At 34.6% G+C, this 26,302-nt stretch overlaps 2 protein-coding genes across 3 annotated transcripts in view; one reads left to right on the forward strand and one right to left on the reverse strand.

The window, feature by feature from the left end:
* LOC126816534 (leucine-rich repeat and coiled-coil domain-containing protein 1) overlaps positions 1–26,302 on the reverse strand; it is a 298,988-nt gene that overhangs the window by 152,778 nt on the left and 119,908 nt on the right. The gene's annotated exons all lie outside the window — the stretch shown is intronic.
* The window catches only part of LOC126816568 (FMRFamide receptor-like), a 31,722-nt gene continuing 23,087 nt past the window's right edge, over positions 17,668–26,302 (forward strand). The window contains exon 1 of the mRNA XM_050543241.1: positions 17,668–17,770. The gene's annotated coding sequence lies outside the window, so the exon portion shown is untranslated. The remainder of the gene's footprint in view (positions 17,771–26,302) is intronic.

Consider the following 26,302-nt stretch of genomic DNA (forward strand, 5'->3'; position numbering starts at 1 on the left):
CATCTTAGTGTTACTTCACCTATTCAATCTAATGTGAATAATAAGAAATATTTCATCAAAAGTCACCTTACATGAGACACCCTCTATATTATCTACACGATTTCCTTTAATTTTTGCGCGATCCAATACATAGGCCAAACGTCGGATACCTGTAAACGCAGGTTCTATAATCACTTGAGTGATATACGTAATTTTAAAGACACCCCCGTGAGCCTGCATTTCAACATCGATAAACACATGCCTAATATCAAAATTCTTTCAAAAACTTCGCGGAATCTAAACAAACGATTACGTCACGTGTAAAGCTTTATAACGTTGCTAGCAACAACGAGTCCCGGTGGACTAAACGAACAAGCGTAATTAATTTTCAAACATCTCTCTACTTCACTTGAGAATGGATACCCTTTTTAATTGCATTATATGCAGTAGACGTGGTACAAGGGTTAATCAGCGAACTGGATGTATGAGATGTGTTGTTGACGTTTGGGAAAGTAGGACGAGGGGAAATGTGTAGGGAGTGAAGTGCTGTAAAGGGATAGTTAGATGTATTATGAATGGTTAGAGTGGCTGTGGTGTTACGGTGAAATACTATGCCGCCACCGTAACACCACAGCTTTATGATTTGTTAGACAGGAGTGATGTAATGGGTGTCAACAACTGGGTATGCTGGTACCGTCGCAACGTAGCCGTGAAATATATATTGTGGGGGGGAAGGGCGGAAACAGAAAAATATACAATGTTGACAGTATGTGCCAGGCATGAGGCTGCGCAGACCGAGCGGCAGCTCGATAGGGAGTGTGTGGGAGGGTCACCCTCATAAAAATTTTTTTTTTTAAATTTCAGTTTTCTGTAAGCAGTGAAAACACTATTTTGGCATTGTTTGCGGGGTTAAACCTAAAAATCACATTAATACACCTATTGCGCGATATTGTGAAACTAGCTGACGAAGACAGCTCGGGGCTGCTCTGTCAGTATCTAACAAACGCATTTAGTTCGCGTACAACTTTTAAAAACCGAATGTCAGTATGGTATTTCTCACATAATTGGTTATCGCAAAAACAGAGTAAACTGAAAGCGAGTAATCTTGACTCAAACCTATAGTCTATAGCCTACTTACTACACTCGTCACTAGGCTTCCTATATTATTGTTTGTGGACGGTTTACTACTCAGTGATAAGCCTGCGCCGCAAAAAGAGGTCTCGCCTTTTATTATTAGTATAATGACTTCCTCATGTGCGGCAGGTTAGTTTGCTTCTAAAAACACTGTTTTCCGTTCCAAAAAATACAAAAGTAATTTTCTACCAGATGACCATGGTTCTTTTCACCGAGACTAGATAATTTCTCTCGGTGTAAGGATATAGCTATGGATAAGTTCATACAAGGTCAATAAATCCGCGGTCACTTCGGGTCACACTGTTGAGAAAATAAACCGATGGGTTTGTTTAGTAGCAAATTGAGCGTGAATCAACTGAGTTTGTACTGAAAAATTTTTGAGTGATATGTATGAACTGTCTTCACACATTCGGTTTATAATTAGCGATACACAGGTAGAGTGGCAAGTGTTGTACTTCACAGACTGTTTACCTCCGAACTACCTCCGCACGAAATCCCCGATTTGGGTACTTGTTAAAAGAAAAAGAAATAATACCTGTGAGCATGCCAGTAAAAAAACACTAAGAGTTCGCGCATAAAAATGCCCGAACGTACCAGGCGCCAGGTCATCTAGATAATACTGAAGAAAAGAACGAATACCGCAGAAGAAAATCCAGCCACAACAAGTTAGCCGTAAAACCTCAAGAAAAGCTTCCGAAGAAGAAGAAAAAAGAAAAGTCTGACTATGAAATACCGCCCAGCTGTATTCCAGTACCCCCTACCACATGGGTCCCACCATTTGAGGCCTGCTGCAGACTTCCAGCCCACACTAGTAGAAATCAACTTCCCAACCCGGCTGAACTTTCTACAATAAATCATAATGATTTTGATCTACTATTATTCGAGTTAGACACCATACCAAACCAGTTACAAGAACAGAAGCAAGCCGATGAAGATTATATTGACCAAACTTGGAAAGAACTAATGATAGAATTCAATATCTAGAAAAAAAACGTTTTTTATTTTTTAATCCCAGTACAGGGATTAATTATCTGCTTTAAAAAAAAAATTTGTAATCCTAGTAAATTAAGGATTATTTCTAATGTTTTTTTAAAAAATAATCCCAATCCAGGTATTATTTTTCCGATTATTATTAAGGCGCATGCGCCAGATTGTTGTATATAAACCTTGTCAGATTATTTTGTATCATATTGATTGTAACAACCTATGGCTGATGAAGGGCGATTAGCCCGAAACGCATTCCATAATATACTTATTTAAACCCATTACACAGTGTTGACCAGTTTGTTGCCGGGGATTTTATCTTTATCATTTGGATTTTACAAGGATCGGTTCCTGTTCATCCCCGGATGTATCACTGAAATCCAGGCTTGCCTGCACTGGTTTTAGGGAATCTTCCGCCCTCCTTTTCTTTTCGAGTGTGGGGGTTTTATCGTCCCCGACTTGGATTCTCAATTATTATTCTTCTTATTATTATTATTCAAATTCAGTTTTGATTAGATTTCAGCAACTGCTTGTCGGATCGTTACGATCGTTACTGGGAAAGTGGGTGTGACTTAGAGGATAAAGCTATTTTGAACATTCTGCGACAATGCGAAATGTCCGAAATCACCAAAGCTATCGTTTTTAGAAATATTGCAGTAATTTTAACAATAATTATTGGATTTTAACTTTCGATATATTTTGGAATAGCCGGAGAGAGGGCACATAGCTACGCTACTTTTGATTTTTGATTTTCGGCAAATCTTCGCAGATATTAGGCGCCAAATTTAGAAAATTTAAATTTTTTGCAAAAAACTTTTTTATTTATGAATATTTTTTAGTCGTGTTTTACACAGAATTAAAGAGCCATCTGACTTGAGCAAAAATGTGAATTTTTTTTGTCTCAGTGATTTTCCTTGGCCGCAGTGGCGGATTAAGCTCCACCAAGGCCTGAGGTGGCAGTTGCTGGAGGGCCTATTTAGTTTTTCGGGTCAGGGCCTATGTTGATTCCCGTTGGGCCTACCCCCCCCCCCCTAACATTTATTGTCTATGCGTATTTAATCGTATGAGACAAGTCTAAAAAAATTTTTTTTACAAAATCTTTGGGCCTGATGCTGCAGCCTCATCAGCCTCACTGATAATCCGCTACTGCTTGGCCGCCATTGGCTAATTCAGTTTTTCAGTCCTAGATTAATTATTTATTGTTCGATTTGTATAAACCAATGTTCATATGCTCCGTTGTCTCAATTGTTATTTTTTTTGTTACCGGTAGAGTTATCTGTCGGCACAGGAAGTGGCTTAATTTTACCAAAAACAATAATTTTGACAGTTAGGTACCATCTTTCAAAAGCAAATATTATATTTTTAAAAACTGATATAACTAAAAGAGTGTGTCCTTTAAAGGCGCAAAAAAGTGTGAGCTCAGCTTTTTTTTAAATTTTGATTTCATTTTCGAGCAAATTCGATTAATAGGTGAAAAAAGGTCTAAAATTGACCTATTTACAACCCATTCAGGCTTTTCAGATTTTAAAATATGTCTATGTAACTTGTATAAACTTGTAGCTATAATCCATACGAAGAAAATGTATGTTAAAATTAGTTTGTAATATAAGTAGTTATCTAGAAATGGGCAATTTTGTATAAGTCACTGTTTTCGTTATTTTGCCTGTAAAATAGTCAATTATTATTGGATTTTCATAAAAGTGACATCATTTCATTCAAAAAGCAAGTATGCATAATATCAAATTGATTACAATTTCAAATTGACACCATAAGTGACGCCATTTTGTCAAAAACTGCATTTTTAACTTTTAAAATCAATATTCTTTTCAACTAAGAATTATTTAATATGTATTAATAATTTGAACTTTTGGTTTAAATTCACATATTAATAAAATTCATAGGGTCATGTAGATATCATAAAATTGTTTCTAACTTGTTCGGTTGTCGAGAAATAGACGGTTTTCTACAAGTCACTTTTGAACGTTTTTGGTCCATAAAAGTGTCAATTATTATTCAATTTTCATAAAATTTTCATCATGTGATGCCTAATGTCAAAGAAGACGTTATAAAACTAACTTAACATTTCTAGTATCACCGGAAGTAATGTCATTTTGGCAAAAACTGTATTTTTAGCCTTAAAAACAGATATTTTATTCAAATGAGTCTGATTTGTATTGTTTTTAAAATTACGATATTTGATTCCAATCAACAAACAGATTGAACCCATACGATCATACAGATACCAAAAAATGGTTTCTAACTTGTACGGTTGCAGAAAAATAGACGATTTTCTATACGTCACTGTTCGTGATTTTTGGTCTATGAAAGTGGCAATTATTATTTGATTTACATAAAATTTTCACCATGTGATGATGCCATTTCTGATTTCATAAAACTAATTTAACATTTTCATTATCACCGGAAGTAATGTAATTTTGTCAGGATCACTTACATGTAACAAATGCATACAATGAATTGATATTGCTGGATTTGGTTGATTCCGCGTACATTTTATTTGATGTGTGCAATGCTTATATGGAAACCTGTTTAATGGTTTCATTGGTACCGGAAGCGACATATGTTCAAGGGTAACGGGGCACCGGTGAAACCCGTCATTACTGCGTCGCAGTTCTAGTTCAAGTTTGTAATTGTTTGGGACATTTACTCGCATTGTGTTCACGCCACCCGGGTCTGACAGGGGCATTACCAACAGGCAAAATTTGAAGTGAAAGCCCTTGTATACAGTACAGATTGATGATGAAAAATGTAATATAGTCTGATGAATGGATAAGGGTAACTCAAGTTCTATATATCCACATATATGTGAGCCAAGTGGATGAATGTTTTAAACAATTAAAATATGTGCTGCAACATAGAAGAAACAGTAATCATCATGCGATTAGTATTTGTTAATTACTAAAAAACTAAGTTCCAAGAAGTCATCTTCCTTACGTAAAATAGTCCTTTCAATCCCTTTCTTGATGTAAACAAATGGGAGCAAGAAAAATTAATTTCTATCAATTATCTATAAATTAAGCAATTTTAAGATGGATACTGCATCACTTTTCTCACTGGCATGTTAACATACATTTATCTTCTGCCCAAAACATCAGTCACAATCATGGTAATTTGTATTGTTACATGTGCAATGCAGGGGGGGATAATTTAACCACCTACTCTCGGATGTAGACAATTGGCGACATATCTCCCTTGTGTTGATTCTTTTCATTCAAATTAACTAGACAATTTATTACTTTTGGAAATCTTATTGATACAGTACTATATTATCATTATTATTACCAATTCTCGCCTTCATTATGCTGTGGGAGCCACGGTGGTTAGGTGGTTAAGACGCTGGCTCGCTAGCCTGGAGGTCGGGTGTTCGATCCCTGCATTGGCCGAGAAAGTTCATCTGGATTTTCCGACCTGGTTCCCCCTTGTCAGTGGTGCAGAACGGAGGGCCTGACAAGGACAGCTGTCTAGTCCTTCGGATGAGACGAAAAACCGAGGTCCCATGTATACATTGGAATGCACGTAAAAGATCCCTTGGCAGTTGGAATTCGATATAAGAGTAGGCGATAGTGCCGCTGCCCGGGCAAAATTTCCCTCATAGCACACTGTATGGCGTATGCCCGTCTTCATTAGCCCAGTATAGGAGCAGAACAGTAGGACGTTAAACCCCATTTCATTTCATTTCATTTCATTATGCTGTACAATGTATTATGAAGTCTCGTACATATAATGAAATTGATCTTGAAACGGTATCTTGAAACGGCTAGATGTAAAATTTACAGCAATGTATAGAAAATACCAACGAACCTTCCATCAAATTTTGAACCAGCGGCTGCCAGACAGGATACGCCCACATTTTGCAAGAGATGGATAGAGAACAAGCTAAAAACAAACATGATTTTTTGTATAATCAGGGGCCATAATCCAGAAAGTTATGGTCTGAAATGCGCAAATATCAAAAGGGACTGAGATCTTTGGGATATAAAGATATGTTTTAAGTTTCACCAAAATCGAATAAAAATTGTGACCTTTAGAGGGTCCACAACCTTCGTATTATATACTTTTACACAATTTGCTTACAAAGAGCGGTCATTTTATCAGGCAGTTTCATTTCAATTTTCCCGAAATTCGAATTCAACCTTCATTATGGTGGAATGGTGATATATTTAAAGTTATCTTGTCTCAATAAAGCATCGACCAATGAAATTGATTAGCTCTGCTTAGCTTTAGCTCGAAATGTTAATCATTGAACTCAGTCAAGACATTCACCTAATGAACATCTATACTCAAGTTTAAACATTCTACCTCAATTAAAAGCAGAGTTGTTATGTTCCAAAGTCATGGCCAATCAAACTGCTTTTCGCTCCTTAGCCTAAGCAGAAAATTCTCACCATCGAACTTAGTTCAGGTAATGATATGATAAATCTATACTCAGTTTCATCACTCTTACTTAATTATAACCAAAGTTATCGTGTCCCAAACCATCAACCAATCAGATTGCTTATCTCTGCTTACCGCAGACAATGTTTATCACCGAACTCCATCAAGGCATTCACCTAACTGCTAAATGTTCTGCTTATGGCAATACTATATACCGGAAAACGATATGTTAAACTGAATACCGGAAAACACCAAAAAAACACTAAATACCAGAAAACACACTAAATACCGGAAAACACCCTGAATAGGTAACCCAGAGCCTGGTCCTCTGTGTGCGAGGGGTTAGGGTTAGGTTTTTCCGGTGTTTTCCAGAGGACCAGGCAAGGGTTAGGGTTAGGGTTAGCTTTTTCCGGTGTTTTCCAGAGGACCAGACTCCAGGTTACCTATTTAGGGTGTTTTCCGGTATTTAGTGTGTTTTCCGGTAATTAGGGTATTTCCAGTGTTTTCCGGTATTCAATATAACATGGTGTTTTCCGGTAGTTTTCTGTTTGTTTTCCAGTATATAGTATAGCCCCTCTGCTTACCTTGAGCAGAAAATGCTCATTATTGAACTTAGTCAAGGTATTGATGTGATAAAACTATACACCAAGTTTCCTCACTCTCACTTAATTTGAACTAAAGTTATCACGTCCCAAAAATAGCATCAACCAATCAAATTACTTATCTCTGCTTACCCTGAGCAGAAAATTCTCATCTTCTTACTCTATCATGGCATTCACCTAATAACCCTCTTTGTCAAGTGTGAACATTCTAGCCCAATTAGAATGAGAGTTGTCTCGACCAATCAAATTGCTTATCGCTCTGCTTACCCTGAGCAGAAAATGCTCATTATCGAACTTAATCAAGGTATTGATGTAATGAAACTATACACCAAGTTTCATCACTCTCACTTTATTAGACCTAAATTTAATAATCCCAAGAAGGAGACAATAAAACCTCACACTCAACAGGAAAAGAAGGGCAGAAGAGTCCCTATAACAGTGCAGGCAAGTTTGGATCTCAGTGATGCATCCAAGGAAAAACAGGAACCATTCCTTGTAGATTAATAACAGTAAAAAATTTCCGGTAACAAACTTGACAAGACGGTGTGGATATAAAAAGGATTTATCCAGGACACATTTCGGGCGTTTGCCCTTTATCAACTGGTTACAAAAATAATCTTGTTACCGGGTATATATAGAACTAAAGTTATCATGTCCCAAAGCATCAACCAATCAAATTGCTTACCTCTGCTTACCCTAAGCAGAAAATGCTCATCTTCGAACTCCATCAAGGCTTGACCTAATAAACACCTACACCAAGTTTGAACATTCTAGCTCAATTAGAAGGAGAGTTATTGTGTCCCAAAGAGTGTGAAAGACAGATATTAATAGTCCCCCGCTTTCTTCGAAAACCGGGGAGACAACAAACATGTATTTCAGGTTTCATCAAAATCAGATCAAAATTATGACCTCAATTATGAAAATGTTGAGTATAAAAATAGATAGGTCACATATGGGATACTTTTGTGACAACTCAAAATCAATATGGACGATGTTTACCCAAATATAAAAAATTCCTTAAAATTTGTTCAGAATCTGTTTTAAAAGAGCTTTATCAACAGTATTGTTAGTCAAAACCAATAACTCTGGAAATACTTTTGTGGAATTGCTTAAAGAGAGAGAGAGAAATGTGGTTTAACGTCCACTCGACACAAACTAGGTCATTTCGGGACTAACATATGGTTTAATTTTATTTCAATAATTCGCTTGCACGTAGGGGTCTTTAGTAGTGGGAGGAAGCTGGAGGACCCGGAGAAAACCCACGAGGTTGGACAGGCGACCCTACTCCTTGTCACGTACAACCGGGGATTCGAAACCACGCCAGTCGACTCAATGACAGACTTTATGATACAGCGCGCGCACGCTAACCATTCAGCCATCCAACCCCCCAAATTACTTAAAATCCATATGGACCATAATTAGCCAGAACAATTGCATGTTCTTATTCATTTTTCTCAGCACTAATGAATTTACAATGAACAAAACATGTCATTTATCTACTCCAGAATTGACCTATTACTATTAATCAACAAGCTGCTTTAACAATACAAAAGAGAATATCAACAACATAGTATAACTGACATAAAGTATAAACTGCTGTTTTAACATCAGATTTAATCTTTTGTTTTAGTGTTATTAAGTACTCAAGCTATAAGGGTCAAATGGATAAACACACTCTCAATGACAATAACTATATTATTTATCATTGTCTACTTTTTAAAAGTCATCTAGAAAATTAAATATCACCAAATTATTGAAACTGAATTTAATAATAATTGATGTCTTTAAAAGCTTGGAAAATTATGTTCATAACTGAGACAAAGAGGGGGGAAATGGCACTGGAATTTCAGTGTGCATTTTCACAGGGGATAAATGACAGATTTTACCAACTCTGTATACATAGTAACTTAACAAGATCAGCATAAAATTGTCTACTTAGTAATTGTGTACACTATGGTCTCGTGCCTTCAAATATAAATTGCAAAATCTATAACCTTTTTTATGCCCAAAAAATTTCAGTCACGAACATATCAAGACATCATTGCTGTAAGTCGCTGTCATATATGACACTAGCTAAATAAGTCAAGTTAAATTAATGTTACAGAAATCATATCAAATCTGTCAATTCCACTTTTCGCTATGTAAGACATGACAGCATTACCATCCAAAATATTCCATGTAGCTGACTGATTGATGTTGTACATATCATTTAAAACTATGCTATAAACTTTATCCTAGCCTGCAGTCACATATATATAATGTGACAGTATTTCAATATGAAACACACTAACACTATTTATGGAATAACAATTACTGGTTTATTACCATGCAATGTTTCAAGTTGAAACTTTCAACCATGATACTCTCATCATTGTCAAGCAAATGAGAGAGTAAAACAGTAATTGTTATTCAATAAATAGTGTTAGTCAAGCAAATGAGAGTATCATCTCGAAACATTGCATGTTGATAAACCATTAATTGTTATTCCATAAATAGTGTTAGTGTGGTAATTTTTACACATATTTACAAATTGCATATATATCATATATTACATAAGAAAGAAAGATAGGTTGCCAGGCAACGAAACATACGCCCACAGCAGCTAAATCGTCCAGGCAGTCAACAAGAGTTGTCGCATATTTTTAATTTTCGGTAATGAAACATTTATAATACACTAAAATCTGATTATAAATTTCAAGTCAATGGGATATTAACTTTGGCCTCTTGAGCGTCCACAAGACTTTTCAAAGTGATCAAGGACAATAACTCTGGCAGTAATTCTCGGAAATCGCTGAAAATCAATAGGCTTCTTCATCTCATGACCTTAAACACTGTGTATGAATTTAAAGCCAATCGGATATTAACTTTGGCCTCTAGAGCGTCCACAAGAGTTTTTGAAGTGATCAAGGGCCATAACTCTGGCAGTAATTATTGGAAATCGCTGAAAATCAATAGGCTTCTTTGTCTCATGACCTTAAACACTGTGTATAAATTTTTAAAGTCAATTGGATATTAACTTTGGCCTCTAGAGTGTCCACAAGATTTTTCAAAGTGATCAAGGGCCATAACTCTGGCAGTAATTATTGTAAATTGCTAAAAATCAATAGGCTTCTTCGTCGCATGACCTTAAAACACTGTGTATGAATTTAAAGTCAATCAGATATTAACTTTGGCCTCTAGAGCGTCCACAAGATTTTTTTAAGTGATCAAGGGCCATAATTCTGGCAGTAATTATCGGAAATCGCTGAAAATCAATAGGCTTCTTCGTCTCATGACCTTAAACACTGTGTATAAATTTAAGATCAATTGGATATTAACTTTGGCCTCTAGAGCGTCCACAAGATTTTTTGAAGTGATCAAGGGCCATAACTCTGGCAGTAATTATCGGAAATCACTGAAAATCAATAGGCTTCTTTGTCTCAAGACCTTAAATACTGTGTATAAATTTAAAGTCAATCGGATATTAACTTTAGCCTCTAGAGCAATTGTGGACGCTGGACCGACGGACGCTGGACCGACGGACGGACGGGGGCGACGACAATATACGACCACATTTAAATGTGGGCGTATAAAAATTGGCAAATAAACATACATTCAGGGAACAACAGTAATTAACAAGGGTTAAAAATTTGACATTTTAAAAAAACAAACAAAAAAACATGAAGACGTATGTTTCAAAGTTTGAGGTAGTGAATTCCAGAATAAAGAAGAGCTACATAGAAATCTTCTCATCATTGCCTTTTTCTTACTTCTTGCAATTGTTAATTTAAGTTGACTTTCTGATCTCAATGTCATGGTAGTTTCAGTCAATTTAGAATTTTCACAGAATATGTAATATAAATATGATGGTAATTTGTCTCTTAGAATTTTGAAAGTGAGCATTTCTTGCTTGCATTAAATGGGTTGGTAGATTGTGAGCCAATTTAGAGTTTCAAATAAAGGTGTTGAATGTTAATCAGGCTTTTCATCTAAAATGGTCCTTTTGAAGTTTATACAGGACCTCCAAGTTTACCTTTATTGGTATTAGCCCAAAGTATGGTAAAATATAGCTATTGAAAAATAAAATTCTAAGATGGAGTGGTAAATATGGTTTTAAATTGTCAGGAGGTAGATTTTGGAGGATATGGTTTTAGAAATTTGTTAATTTGGAGATTCCAATCTAAATTTCGGTCAATAGTAAGTCCTAATAACACTGCTGCAGGTACATTTTCTAATGAGTCTCTATTAATTTTTAATGATAATTAAACTATGTGTGTTTGTTTGGTGTTTTGATGCTATTTATTAGCAAGACTTTTGTCTTTTTAGCATTCATTACCATATTATCATTACACCAATTAAATACACTTAGTAAATCCTCTTGAAGGGCAATCTCTATATTACTAAATTAGCTACATTGTTGCTAAAGAAATGAAGGGTAATGTCATCAGTAAAAAGATCACTATGGCATTTACTGACATGAAGTGGGAGAATGTTTATAAAAGAGAGAGAGGATCAGAGAGAAATGGGGTTTAACGTCCACTCAACACAAACTAGGTCATTTCGGGACTAACATATGGTTTAATTTCATTTCAATAATTCGCTTGCGCGTAGGGGCCTTTAGCAGTGGGAGGAAACCGGAGGACCCGGAGAAAACCCACGAGGTTGGACAGGCGACCCTACTCCTTGTCACGTACAACCAGGGATTCGAAACCACGCCAGTTGACTCAATGACAGGCCTTATGCTAACCATTCAGCCATCCAACCCCCTGGGATGTTTATAAAGATCTGGAAATTTCAGTGAAATCTCAATAATATTTTGACTAAATCTGTATAATTTGTATAATTTTAATTTTTGGAGGATTCATCTATGGTCTATCAGATCAAACGCTTTACTAAGATTGAGATAAACAACTCTGGTCATATTACTTGAGTCTATTTCTTTCAGCCAGATATATCCAAAATTCCTTGTTCAGCATCTGCATTTATGTTTTGAGTATTTTTGTTTCAATCAAATTTTAACCAATACACTATTCTTTGTCAAGGATGAAGGCATCTGGTGTTTTTTCGCCAATACTTAATGTTATGCCAACTTCAGAATTACAAAGTATAAATATAGCATTTACTCAACCATTGTGACGATTTTCATCAGCCCCTACTAAATCAAGTTATTGCAAATATTTTTCTTGGAACTCTTGGATTTGTTCTCCTCCTGGTATTATAAGCTTTCCAAAAAATGTATAGTTTGTTTAGCTTTGAGGACCTTGCAGCGGAATTGCATTTCCAAGCAAGCTAGAAATTTTGGCTGCAGGCCTATATATTTTGAGTCTTTTTCTCTTCAATGCAAGCTTTGATATATTTAAACTTAGAACTTTTTTTTAAATTTTCAGTTTTGTTCCGCCATAGATTGTAGTTGATATGATCATTTTCATTTCTTGTAATAATCTCTTGTTTTTTAGCGTTATTGATTTCTGAATTAAACCATTCTGGTTGTTTGTGATTTTTTTATTCGTTTTTGTTTTTTGGGAGCATGAAGATTAAGAATAGCATTGAATAATTTATACCATACTTCCAATGCCATAGTTTCAATATCTGAAAATCTTTGAAGAGAAAGGTCATTTAAAAAAAAACATATTCATTGAAATATTTGATCTTTTCATCATTTCCTAAGATACAAATTACTGGATAATGGCCACCAATACCATAAGCTGGAATAATTCTATAACCGTAGGAATTTATGTCTGATCTATTATAATTTGACTATTCTGAGTACACCTTGTTGGAGAATTAACAAGTTGGTGTAAATTGTTCATCGTTAAAATTTCAGACCATTGTTTAGCAATGTTCAGTTTAAAATCCATATTAATATCACATATTATATATAATGGTACATTTTTACTATTAACAATATTCAACTGCCTTTCAAAAATATTATAACACTTAGGGTGACACTCCATCCTTGGAGAGAGAGAGAGAAATAACATCAACTCCACACAAACTAGGTCATTTGAACTGCAGGACCTTGATTTATCAATTCTTGTTTTGGTACATCGTCATTATTCTTATAGGTATGGGAATTCCTGTGCCGTCACAATGGCGACTGTCACTTACTCATTCTCAATCCGAGGAATGGCGTTTAAGCTTCATAATATCACTGAAAACCCTAGTGTTATTACCTCAGATATTTTTCACAAACCAGCGGAAGAAATATGTGACAGGTTGTCATATCTTATTCCTTATCCCACAATTAGTAACGGGAAATCTTTAACCATAGAGTTGATGGTTCCTCAGATTAGAGACCCATCTTACCGCACCAATATACTAGATATATATGGCAACTCCAAAACTTAGTGAAGATAACTAGGTATTTTTATCACGTCATGATCATAAAACCCGACAGAACAATTGCCAAATAGTAGTTCCAAATTATGCTATTTAATACTAAAAAGGCTTAGTGCATCTTACACATTTTGATTACCCAGTCCGGTAATCCAAATAATCCCCACTTGTTTATATCATTTTAAATGACACAGTCAAATGGGTTTAGAGCCTTAGAGTATATGCAAATAAGCATTTTATAACGGCAGCTCTTTAGCCGTTCCCCATTAAACGGAAGCGGCTGCTCCGGTGATACAGAACTGCGCCAATTCATCCGAGATCTATTTTGTGCTCCGGTCCCCGACGACTATATAAAGGGAACATCCGCACAATCTTACTTAAGTCTAATGGTTTGAACTGAATGAAACTAGTCATGAGATAAATCTGGGACGGCTACTCGCCACTCATAGATTTCTAATTTAACATAAAATGTATCCGAAAACCATCAACATATTCCAACAAATTATAAATGGTCACTCCCAAGCATTTTCCGTGATAAAGTACCCCTACCACACGGAATGTACAAACTGTAAATCGGACCATTCCCAACGATAACTGACTAACCGTGCTCACAGTAACTTTTTATATCGAGAACGAACATATCTCTTGATGACTGTAATGATTCTGATCGTGAACCCTTTACAGACGAATCCAATTCTGCTTACTGTCTATTGAATTACCTTATACAGAACATTTCAGACATGCCACATGACACAATAATACAAATCACAGTTTACTAAGATGTTTATTTCTGGCGAAGTGTCGATGCAGATTCTCTCGTCGCTATATTAGTGAATGAAAAACAGTTCAAATTATCTGAAGTTCAGCTTCACCAGCTCGACTCCACATTACCCCGGATACATTTACATAACATTCTGAAGCCCTATAGACTGGAGAAAAACTGCTGAAAAGTAAGTGGAGAGGTTGATGGAAGAATTCTGTATATAATCGTATTACGTCACGCAAAAACAACTATATAAGGACCAAACATTTGTGTTCTAATCATTAAATGTATCTGATGAAGGTCGATTAAGGACCAAAAGGTTATCATTAAATCCTATTTTAATCAACATTAGTCTCTATTCTTCTTGGGTTCGGGGATCCTTTACTTACTTTTTCACATATAACATTCTTCACAACAGATTTAATGACTAGACAGCTGTCCTTGTCAGGCCCTCCGTCCTGCATCACTGACAAAGGGGAACCACGCCGGAAAATCTGGATGAACTTTCTCAGCCAATGCACGGATCGAACACCCGACCTCCAGGCCAAAGTGAAACAAGGGCTATAACTCACGGCGTAATTAAAGGAAATTGCTGAAATTCAATAGGCTTCTTCATTTCACTAATTCAAATGACGCATATGAATTTCAAACAGATCGGATGATAACTGTTGTCATTAGAGCGTTCACAAAATTCAACAAAGTGAAACAAGGGCCATAACTCTAGATGTAATTAATGGAAATTGCTGAAATTCAATAGGATTTTTTGTTTTACTAATTTAAATGATGCATATAAATTTCATACAGATCGGTTGATAACTTTTGTCGTTAGAGCGTTCACAAGGTGCAACAAAGTGAAACAAGGGCCATAACTCCAGCAGAAATTACCGGAAGTTATTGAAGTTAAATGGGCTTCTTCATTTGACTAATGCAAACAACATATATCAATTTTAAAACAATCAGATGATAAATATAGTCTGTAGAAATTTTGAACCAGCGGCTGCCAGACAGGATACGCCCACATTTTGCAAGAGATGGATAGAGAACAAGCTAAAAACAAACATGATTTTTTGCACAATCAGGAGCCATAATCCAGAAAGTTATGGTCTGAAATTCACAAATATCAAAAGGGACTGAGATTTTAGGAATATAATAAAAAGATCTGTTAATCAAAATCGGATAAAAATTGTGACCTCTAGAGAGTTCATAACCTTCGTATTACATACTTATACACAATTTGCGTACAAAGAGCGGCCATTTTGTCGGGCAGTTTTATTTCGATTTTCCAAAAATTTGAATTCAATCTTCATTATGGTGGAATAGTGATATATCTAAACGTTTTTTAAAATCGGAAATAAATTGTGACCTCTAGAGGGACCACAATCTAAAAACGCGATTTTTTATACAAATAATTCAGGAAGGTACGATCCTTTATGCGCGAATATCGAAAGGAACCAAGATCTTTGGGTTATAAACATGCATTCCATGCTTCATCAAAATCGGATCAAAATTGTGACCTCTAGAGTGTCCACAATCTAAAAACATGATCCATGAAGTTATGGTCCGATACATGCCAATATCAAAAGGAACCGAGCTCTTTCAAGTTTTGTCAAAATCGGATAAAATTGTGACCTGTAGAGTGTCCACAAACAAATTGAGGACAGACGGATGTCCGAACGGAGGGACAGGGATGACGACAATATATGTCCATATGAAAATGGGGGGTATAAAAATACGGTAATAATAAAACCTTGTGTTTGTCGACCTAGATTCAATTTGTTTTTATTGGCTAACAAATAAAATTTGGTGTTAAATATTTCCTCAAAATAACAATAAATTAAAGTTATAATAATTAGAATGAGAGCCGTTATATAATGATAAATATTGAATAAATTGTGTTTGTGACAATTGGGTATCCGTATCGATAGTCTTACATACCGCCATTTATTTTATTGACTTACCACGTCACTAATCTCAAACGAAATGTTGTAAATGTTGTGTTAAATATTTCCCCAAAATAACAATAAATTAAAGTTATAATAATTAGAATGAGAGCCATTATATAATGATAAATATTGAATAAATTGTGTTAGTGACAATTGGGTATCCGTATCGATAGTCTTACATACCGCCATTTATTTTATTGACTTACCACGTCACTAATCTCAAACGAAATGTTGTAAATCGCCAACGCAAAATGTAGAATTTGAGCCATTATTTAACTTATTTTTTGTTAGAATTAATTCTTTTGTCATTTTGGTATTACAATAGTCAGAAATCGTATTATTATTATTCGTTCCTACATACAATGGGAAATAGCTCTGGAAGACCTGTGTGGATATTTTCCAATTTTATTTTCATTCATTTGCACATTAAATACTTTAAATTAGGCATGAATAACAGAGAATTTATTAATTCAGAACATTGAAATACTTGTCAATTTTTCACAATTTTTTAATTGTTGAAAAATATTTGGTGTTAAACGTAAAGGCGTGCGGTAGCTGGGGGGAAATTTCCCTTTGATAAAAAAGTTCTATAAAAAGTGTGCGAATTATGTCACGTGTGACAACAATATATTCAAACATAAAATGTGGGCGTATAATCAAAGTAGGCAGCTGAACAGGAAGCATATAACTAGCATGCACAATATTTTGTTAAATAAATACAATGTGATAATTTATATATCTTGTCAACACTCAGAATAAAATTATATAAAAATGAAGCCATGGTTCCTCACTGGGTAAGCCACTGGCTCACTAATCAGCAGGCTCTCGTGTTGGTCAAGAAAGTTCCTTAAGATTAGAGTGACCATAAAACCTCTCAGACAACTAAATTGTCTTACACAATATCAGTTTTATAAGCTCCACCTCCACCAAATTCTTCATTTCCCAGTCCTATAAATCGGTCGGGCGTTGATTTCTTTAAACAAATTCCAACACTGGATTTCTTTATTTACCTTCTGGAACCTTAATCAGAAATTAAGCCAGAAATGTTATGAAATAAATTTTAAACACTCAATTTTCTTACTTAAAATGACATGACAAATAGGAAAATGCCAATTACCTGTCTATAACCATTCGTTATGAAGCAACAATTATGCAACAGAGATAGCTTTTATTTAACATTTAGAGTTAGTTCTATCCCTTCTTAATCCCAACCCCAAGGAGAGAAAAAAGATTTTCTGCCCCTAAATTTTTGAGTCATTCCAACTGATGAACAAAGCAACATGTTCCCTGTCCATCCTCGCAAAAGCTACCCTTGACAAGTAAAGACAATACATTACATGATTACACAAGAAGTTGATGACAATTCACCAGATGGCTGAGAAAAAAAACAGTATTTATGATCGACAAGATATATGGTACCAGTATTTGGTATTACAAATCTGTAAACTACAGCTGTGTTAAAGATGATCCCAGCTATAACTAGAGATCAATATATATATGCTGGCAAGAGAGAAGATACTGGTATATACACTTCCCTACAGTTCAGTTGAGATCAGTTAGTTGTGCCGGTAACACTAGACTTTAAAGATAAGACAAACATTACATGAACAAATGTAATTTGGACTCTGGAATAATATTAAGCTCATCTTTCATCAGTTGTAAGTATTTTTTTTCTCTTTTTAAACATTGTTACCATTATTCACTAATATGAATAACATAAAAATTGTTATTCTAAAACTTTTGAAAAAGTTTGCAACTTTTCTGTGAAGACTTTGAATACAAAGTGATTTCGGGTGGTCAAGACAAATTCTCTTCTGTAAGACATTTGTTACTGATCAGCTTGAAAGGAATACCAATCACAAGGTGGTCCTTAAATATTTTAGAAATCAAAAACATTTAATATTTTACTTGAAATACTGTTATTACAATCTTACAAGGCAAATCTGAGCAAAAGAATTGTATAAAGAATTGCTTCGAAAAGATTCAAGAATCATCATTAATTTACGAAATTAACAAAAACATGTGATGATTGGGAAATCTCTTAAAACTAATCCAAATGTTATACTGGAAATGACAAATTTGTACAATGTTTTTTATTACCAAAGGGTGAGGGGCCAATAACAAGGACTCAATTCTGTTTCACTCAATTCTGTTACAAACTGAAAATCAATTAGTCGTCAAGATATTGCATTTTTTGGAAGCTACCTGGATACAAAGAGTATCTTCCTAGAAACACTTATAAATTAATGAATTACTTAAAAATATTGAAAACCACAAAAACACCCTCAAAAGTCAACTTGCAAAGTATTCCTTAAAATCTATTAAAACTATTCTTTTCTTTTGGTTTCTATATTATGATGATACCGAAACAAAATAGAATTTATTAACACAATGCTGAATGGATTTAATTACAAGTACTGGTATAAACCCTTGTAAATGTCTTGATTTCAGAGGGTTTTATGATTTGTATTCAGGGCTCGAAATTCGTTTTTTCGATCAAAGGCCAACTTTGGCCTATGATAGGCCAATGTGCAACCATGATCCAAGGCCAAAAATTGAAAATCCAAGGCCAATTTTTAAGTCATGAATTATGATATTATCAGCTTATTTAGAAGGTTTTAATATGTCATATGTGAATCTGTTTATTGTAGATCTTTTTTCTCAGTCAAAATGTTGTTACAGGCCTGACTATCACATCACGTTCAATATTTTTATTACTTTTACAAAAATAATGCATCCTTACAGTTAAGAGGGGGGGGGGGGGTCTGTCAAAGACCACTCGTGTCATACCTGTTCTCTTTATATGATGACAACACCTTTGCCCACACATGAATAACATTTTCACAAATGTTAGTTTTGACCTCATCAACATGACCAGACACATAAAAGTTGTAACCAGAGGTCACAGTCACACAAACATCTGTGTATTTCACACATTTTTTTCAAAATAAACGCAAATATTGACGAATGCTGCGTAATTTACACACAGAAAATTTCCCCGAATAATTAGATTATTCTATGTCGTAGTTTGTACAAATTATGTGCTTCACCCGGCATTTACACACCTCTACTGTACGTAGTCTCTGTAGTTTTTTATATTTCCTCTTATTTCATTCATAAGTTCATGGCAGTAAGCAATAAAGCGCATTTCATACAAGACTTGGGATTGGCTAGAATAAGATATTCTGTTTACATTCAGCCAATCAAATGTTGGCTTTCATAGCGATAGTTTTCTCTTTACGTCCTGTCGAAGTGAAAGATTGAAATGACTGTGCCGTCAACCATAGACATGCCGTTAACCTCCAGTCATCATTAGACTAAATACAGTAGGCATATCAATGAAATAAGGACGCTTAAAATAGGGTTGTTCAGAAAACGACTTTACATGCTTCTATATTGTGTATTTTGAGAGGCTCTTCACGCAGATGTAGAGGGCAAAAACGCAAAAATTTTGGAATCTCTGCGTATTTTTACGCAACTCGAAATTGATCCACTGCGACCTCTGGTTGTAATCCTTCCTCAGGGGTTTCTGGACAATTGGTAGGTTGACCATTTCTTCTTCGCAAACAACTCTAATTTTTCTATGTACCAAATATTCAACAACACACCTGTGGTTAAAATTATATGGAATACAACTCAAATCATCCGACCCTTTGTTGGCGTGTGGCAATGGGACATCTACAATTTCAGTTAGGTAAGATTTTACTGCCTCTCCGTCTGGATCACACACATAACATGACATCCCACTGTAGGTCAAGCCTTTTATTCTGAAAGTAATATAAAATCTAAAAGAAACATATAATATTCAATACTAGACAATAATGTATGCTATAGCCTACATTATAGTAATAATATTATAGTATTAAATACTATAGTAATAATACATATGTACAGCATAATACAGTAGGGCTAAGTCCATATCACTGAATGAAGGGGGGGGGGGGAACTGGCATCTTATAAAACCTGGTACTTACTGTATTGATAGTAATTGCATAAAAAAATGTGCATTCATATCATAATTATAATGTTATTGAATATAGCATTAGATCTATTATATAGTGCGATATAAAGATATCAGCCAGCACTAGACTTACCTTCTGACTAAACTAGATTTGGACTCCGATTATCGAGCTGTAAATCCTCTACATGCTACCCATCTTCTCAAATCAACAATTTCATTATCATCAACCACAGAACAAGGTAAAATTGCTCCTTTAACATCACATTCGTGTAAAACTACTCTAACACCAGCCATATTGTTAAAAAAAAACCAACCTGACGCCGGATCGAGCACACAATGCATTGCAATAAACAATTGATGAAGTAGTTATGCTTGGGGGGCTATTAACTGCTTACTCTGTTCCAATCGAATTTGAATATTTGTTGACATTTCTCAGCTTGTTTATTTCTTTTTTTAGAAACATAAACCCTATTCAAGATATTATAAGAACCTGTGAATATGCATTTTCCATGTCATTATTGTCACTTTTACATCTGTCGTAATTTCACTCGTCTCGCAAGATTTCTACTTTAGTTTTCGGTTATTGTATTATAATCACGTGTTTGTGTGTGACAGGTTAATGGATATAATAGGATATGTGACATATATGACTAGTTCCTACATGTTGTCAACTGACGTCAAGGAGATTAAAATATCCAACAATGGAGAAACCCCAAGTTAATCACGTAAATTGCTTATAATCACGCTTATTGGATTGATACATAGTCCGAAGGAGAAGCAATGACTTCTGTTCAGGATTGGATTGATGAATTGTGCGACAAAGGATTAAGTCAGTCAATCAAGGCAGATTAAGTAGTTAATCAAGATAGGTGTATAGACGGTATCACGTGGCAAATACGTTGATCTCTTAATTACTTAATCAATCCAGCCTATTATCAACGATAATTGGGTTGATATTCACTCAGTACACTATATTAATTTTGGAATTTTGAATATTATTCACCATGTCTTGATGTCTGATTGGGAATATTCCTGGTCGGTCAATTTAGAACTTTTGCAAAATTGCGTCAGACATGTCCAGAATATACAGGCGAAATCCCATCACTGGTTGCTCATGAGAATCTCAGATGAAATAGATTGTAAACTGTTGTCAAATATCTGATTTCATGACTTTAAAAGTTTTGTATGTCCAAAACAGGGAAAATACAGTTAATGATTTTGTGAAATATATACAAAGTGTTCCTATTTTTCTTATGTGTATTGGCAAATAACTGCAAGTAATCTGCGAATTTGATTCTCAAACATGACAAGAATGTATTAGGAAACAGCAATTTTATAAAAAGAAACACACACAAATTTAAACGGATGTATTCCACAAGTTGGAGTTTTAACATTTTTGAAAATATGCACTAAAGTTATTAGCAAGAATATGGTTAAAAGAAAGTCATGAAAAATGAACATCTCTGAAAATCATCAGTTTCCATTATTTTATGCAAGGCTGCAGATCCATGCCAAATATTTAGTTTTTATAATATTTCATAACATCTCTATGATCACTAAAAACAAAACTGAAAACAAAAATGTTCATTTCGCCTTCATTTTGTTTGCTTGCTTAATATTTCCTGTCAAAATCTGATTATTACTACATCAGTAAAACTAAAATGTAGTAAATGTATCAATTGGACTTAATGTTAAAGCATTTAAAAATGACATGCCCACATTTAAAATTTCTGAATCACTTTCAAAGAAAATGATATTCTAAAATTTTTACTTGAAAAGTCTGCCGTTTACAAACTCAACTTGTACCTTTACACAAAAATAGAAAATGTTTTTTTTGCAAGAACTTCAGCAACTTAAATTTGGGCCCAAATAATATTAAAAAATTTAGACTGTATTCAAATTTTTTTATTCTCTCAAAATTGATTGAAAGAGCAGTAGATCATTTCAGATCACAATAAAGATATCAGGTCTAAATGAAATTCTTCAATCAAGCTTTATGAAGAGACATAGTTCAGAGACTTCATTATTAATATTATTAGGAACAAAGTTGACAAAGATTGTGTTTTCCTTGTGCTTCAACCTCTGCATGTTTTATTAATGGAATTGGGGTTAACATCTTGACAAAAAAATAATTTGGTCATATTGCGACTAACATATATTTTTTCTAGGATCACATGTGCAATATGAGAAAACTATATTTTAATTTGTTTTTAAGTATTACCAGGTTATAATCTCTTAAGTTTTGTAAAATACAAATTGGCTTACTGTTCTAGCTAATTTTATTCAAAATATTATTATTTACACCATGGAAATGGCAGAGATGTTTACTGTATTGCACGCAGGAAGTTTATATGAGGATAATCAATTTAAAATATACAACATACAATTTAATATGGCATGGTAACTCACTTATTTTCAATGAAAATGAGCAATTACTTTGCCATGTATTTTCGATGTAAATGAGTATTAACTTATTATCCGGCTGATTTCACTGGTGTTAAACAAAATTTAGAAATTATATCACATCCTAGTGTAATAAGACATGATTTTTAAAATAGCTTAGGAATCAATAAGGAAAAAGCAAACAAGACTTTTTCTTTTTCTTTAAAAAACAATATTTTTAATCCAGGATATCTGAATGGGATTGGGGAACAGTCTTAGCCAATGTAAAACCCCTCTCAATTTACATGGTGCAATTACATATAACTGATTTCAGTCAAAGATACATTATGGGAGATTAGATAAAGAGCTGACATTTCTCACTATAATAGTTAAAAACTAGATGATGTAAAGGGAATATGCTGAAAATTTCAGTCAAATTGCTTCACTCTAAGCTGAGAAAACTTAATTTTAAAATCTTTGTAGCCTCGATTGACATTGTAATGTTAGCGTTCTCACGATAAGTAACAAAGTCTCAATTATCCATTTTTGCGTTTAATCAACAGAAGTTGAACAGCAGATCGGATTCAAATCCATTGAAAATCAGACAGATAAGATGGCATCGAGATAAGATGTCAAAACATTCACCTAATGAACATCTACACCAACATTCTACTTCAGTTACTGTTTTTTAAAGTCTTGACTGCAGTCAAACTGTTTATAATAGAACTGCATCAAGCTGGGATGGGATTTCATCCGTATATTCCGGACTTGTCCAACGCTATTTTCCAAACGCCAAAAATTGTCCGACCGGGAATATGCCCTATTGGACATCAAGACATGGTGAATAATATTAAAAATTCCAAAATTAATATAGTTGACTGAGTGTATAACTACCACCCAACCCGATTATCGTTGATAATACGCTGGATTGATTAGGTAATTAAGTGATCAATGTATTTATCGTGTTATACCGCCAATACACCTACCTTGATTAACTAGTTAATCTGAATCTGCCTTAATCCTTTATCAGACAATTCATCAATCCAATCCTGAACAGAAATCATTGCTTCTCCTTTGTAGGGATATGTATCAATCCAATAAGAGTGATTATAAACTTAATCTACGTGATTGACCCATGATTTCCCCACTGTTGGATGTTTTAATCTCCTTGATGTCGGTTGACAGCACATAGAAATTAGTCATATATGTCACATATCCTAATAGTACATAATACCCCAAATCAATATGTATCCAATAACTCATCTGCGATATCACTTTGGTGGAAGCGAGCGTTAAATAAAGCTATTTCACACACACATATCCGAAAAATACTAGACATTGCTAACTCTGTTTCTCATCACACACGGTTATAGCATTCGGCAAACCTCGTCAGATTCTGTTACTCTACATCTCGCCTCGGCTGTATAGAGGTAAGTGATACGTACCTACGCCTATACAATTGCGATGCGGCACCGGTTTACTTATTAGGAAAACTTGCCGCTTTTAAAAAGAATTGATCAAAATTGCGTCGTTCGATAACTTTGGAGGAATTTGAAACAGAAAGGATTGGCAGTAGTCGGCACGCTTTCATTCTATTGTATTACGACACTATAACTACCACCCAACCCTATTATCGTTTATAATACGCTGGATTGATTAGGTAATTAAGTGATCAACATATTTATCGTACTATACCGCCAATACACCTACCTTGATTAACTAGTTAATCTGAATCTGCCTTAATCCTTTATCAGACAATTCATCAATCCAATCCTGAACAGAAATCATTGCTTCTCCTTTGTAGCGATATGTATCAATCCAATAAGAGTGATTATAAACTTAATCTACGTGATTGACCCATGATTTCCCCACTGTTGGATGTTTTAATCTCCTTGATGTCGGTTGACAGCACATAGAAATTAGTCATATATGTCACATATCCTAATAGTACATAATACCCCAAATCAATATGTATCCAATAACTCATCTGCGATATCACTTTGGTGGAAGCGAGCGTTAAATAAAGCTATTTCACACACACATATCCGAAAAATACTAGACATTGCTAACTCTGTTTCTCATCACACACGGTTATAGCATTCGGCAAACCTCGTCAGATTCTGTTACTCTACATCTCGCCTCGGCTGTATAGAGGTAAGTGATACGTACCTACGCCTATACAATTGCGATGCGGCACTGGTTTACTTATTAGGAAAACTTGCCGCTTTTAAAAAGAATTGATCAAAATTGCGTCGTTCGATAACTTTGGAGGAATTTGAAACAGTACGGATTGGTAGTAGTCGGCACGCTTTCATTCTATCGTATTACGACATCACGTAATTTTGTAGGAATATTACTGACATAAATTTGAAGACCGTACGGAAATTAAATATGAAAAATAACGAGGTGCACCTATTTTTTTATTACGTACGAATTTGAATATTTTGTTGACACGTGATTTTTATGTGTGGACTAAAAACTGCCTGCTTAAATAACGATAAGAGTTATGTCTCTTTATTTTCGGTAAAAATGCCCGACAAGAAAAATTTTGAAATCCCATCACTTGTGTCAAGGCATTTAACTAATGAACATTCTAGTTACATGTATATAAGAAGTAGAATTACTGTGCAAACCAATTTTAATATTACCCTGTTTTATTTGAATTGTGGGTGACAACAATTAAGCTGGCTACGGTATACATGTAATTTGTTTTACAGAAAGTAAGCAACACAATGCAAAAAAGCTTAAAAAAGAGAGGTTTTATTTTAGTTTCAAATTGTAAATTGCTATAAAATGTACCATAACATTTGATATTCTTTTCTAAACACATGTTGGCTAAATAAAATCATCCAAGTTATTGGATTATTTTGTTTATTTAGGTTTTTAAAAACTCTACTTTTTCTGGATGAATACATTAAAATGTTGATGAACTGGTGTATTAGGTGCCCATCATTCACTAGTTGTTCTGGATTTTATACCATTTCCAAGATAGTCACTCTGTTCCATACGTATATTTATTTTTATGTTTTCCAGTATTCCAGTATTAAACTGGTTCAAGGGTAATTCCTGTGTGTATTTATTAATGAGAATTATCACTACATAATAATGTAGTGATAATTCTCATTAATAAATACACTTTTTTCTGGTTGAATACATTACAATGTTGATCGATGATCTGGTGTATAGGTGCCCATCATTCACTATTCTGGATTTTATACCATTTCCAAGACAGTCAATCTGTTCCATACGTATATTTATTTTTATGTTTCCAATATTCCAGTATTAAACTGGTTCAAGGGTAATTCCTGTGTGTATTTATTAATGAGGATTATCACTACATTATTACACAATCAGAATGTTAAAAATTAAACATTTCATCAGAAATAGAACCAGCGGCTGCCAAGCAGGATACACCCACATTTTGCAAGAGATGGATAGAGAACAAGTTAAACAAAAGGCGATTTTTCGTACAATCAAGGGCTGAAGGGCCACATTTCAGGAATTAACGATCCGATATGCGCGAATATTGACAGTAACCACGATCTTTGGGTTATAAAGATATATTATAAGTTTCATCAAAATCGAATCAAAATTGAGAGTTCTAGAGGGTCTACAACCTTGATATACCATATATTTACACTATTTGCATACAAGGGACGGCCATTTTGACCGGCAGTTTTGGTCCTATTTTCACGAAATCAGCCGTCATTAGGGTGTAACGGTAAAATATTCAAACGTTTTTTTCAATAGGATGAAAATTGTGACCTCTAGAGTGTCCACAAGCTAAAAACGTGACTTTTCGTACAATCAGGCTCCATAATCCATGAATTGGTGGTCCGATATATGC

Source organism: Patella vulgata, chromosome 3 (assembly GCF_932274485.2).
Source record: "Patella vulgata chromosome 3, xgPatVulg1.2, whole genome shotgun sequence".
Taxonomy (NCBI): domain Eukaryota; kingdom Metazoa; phylum Mollusca; class Gastropoda; family Patellidae; genus Patella; species Patella vulgata.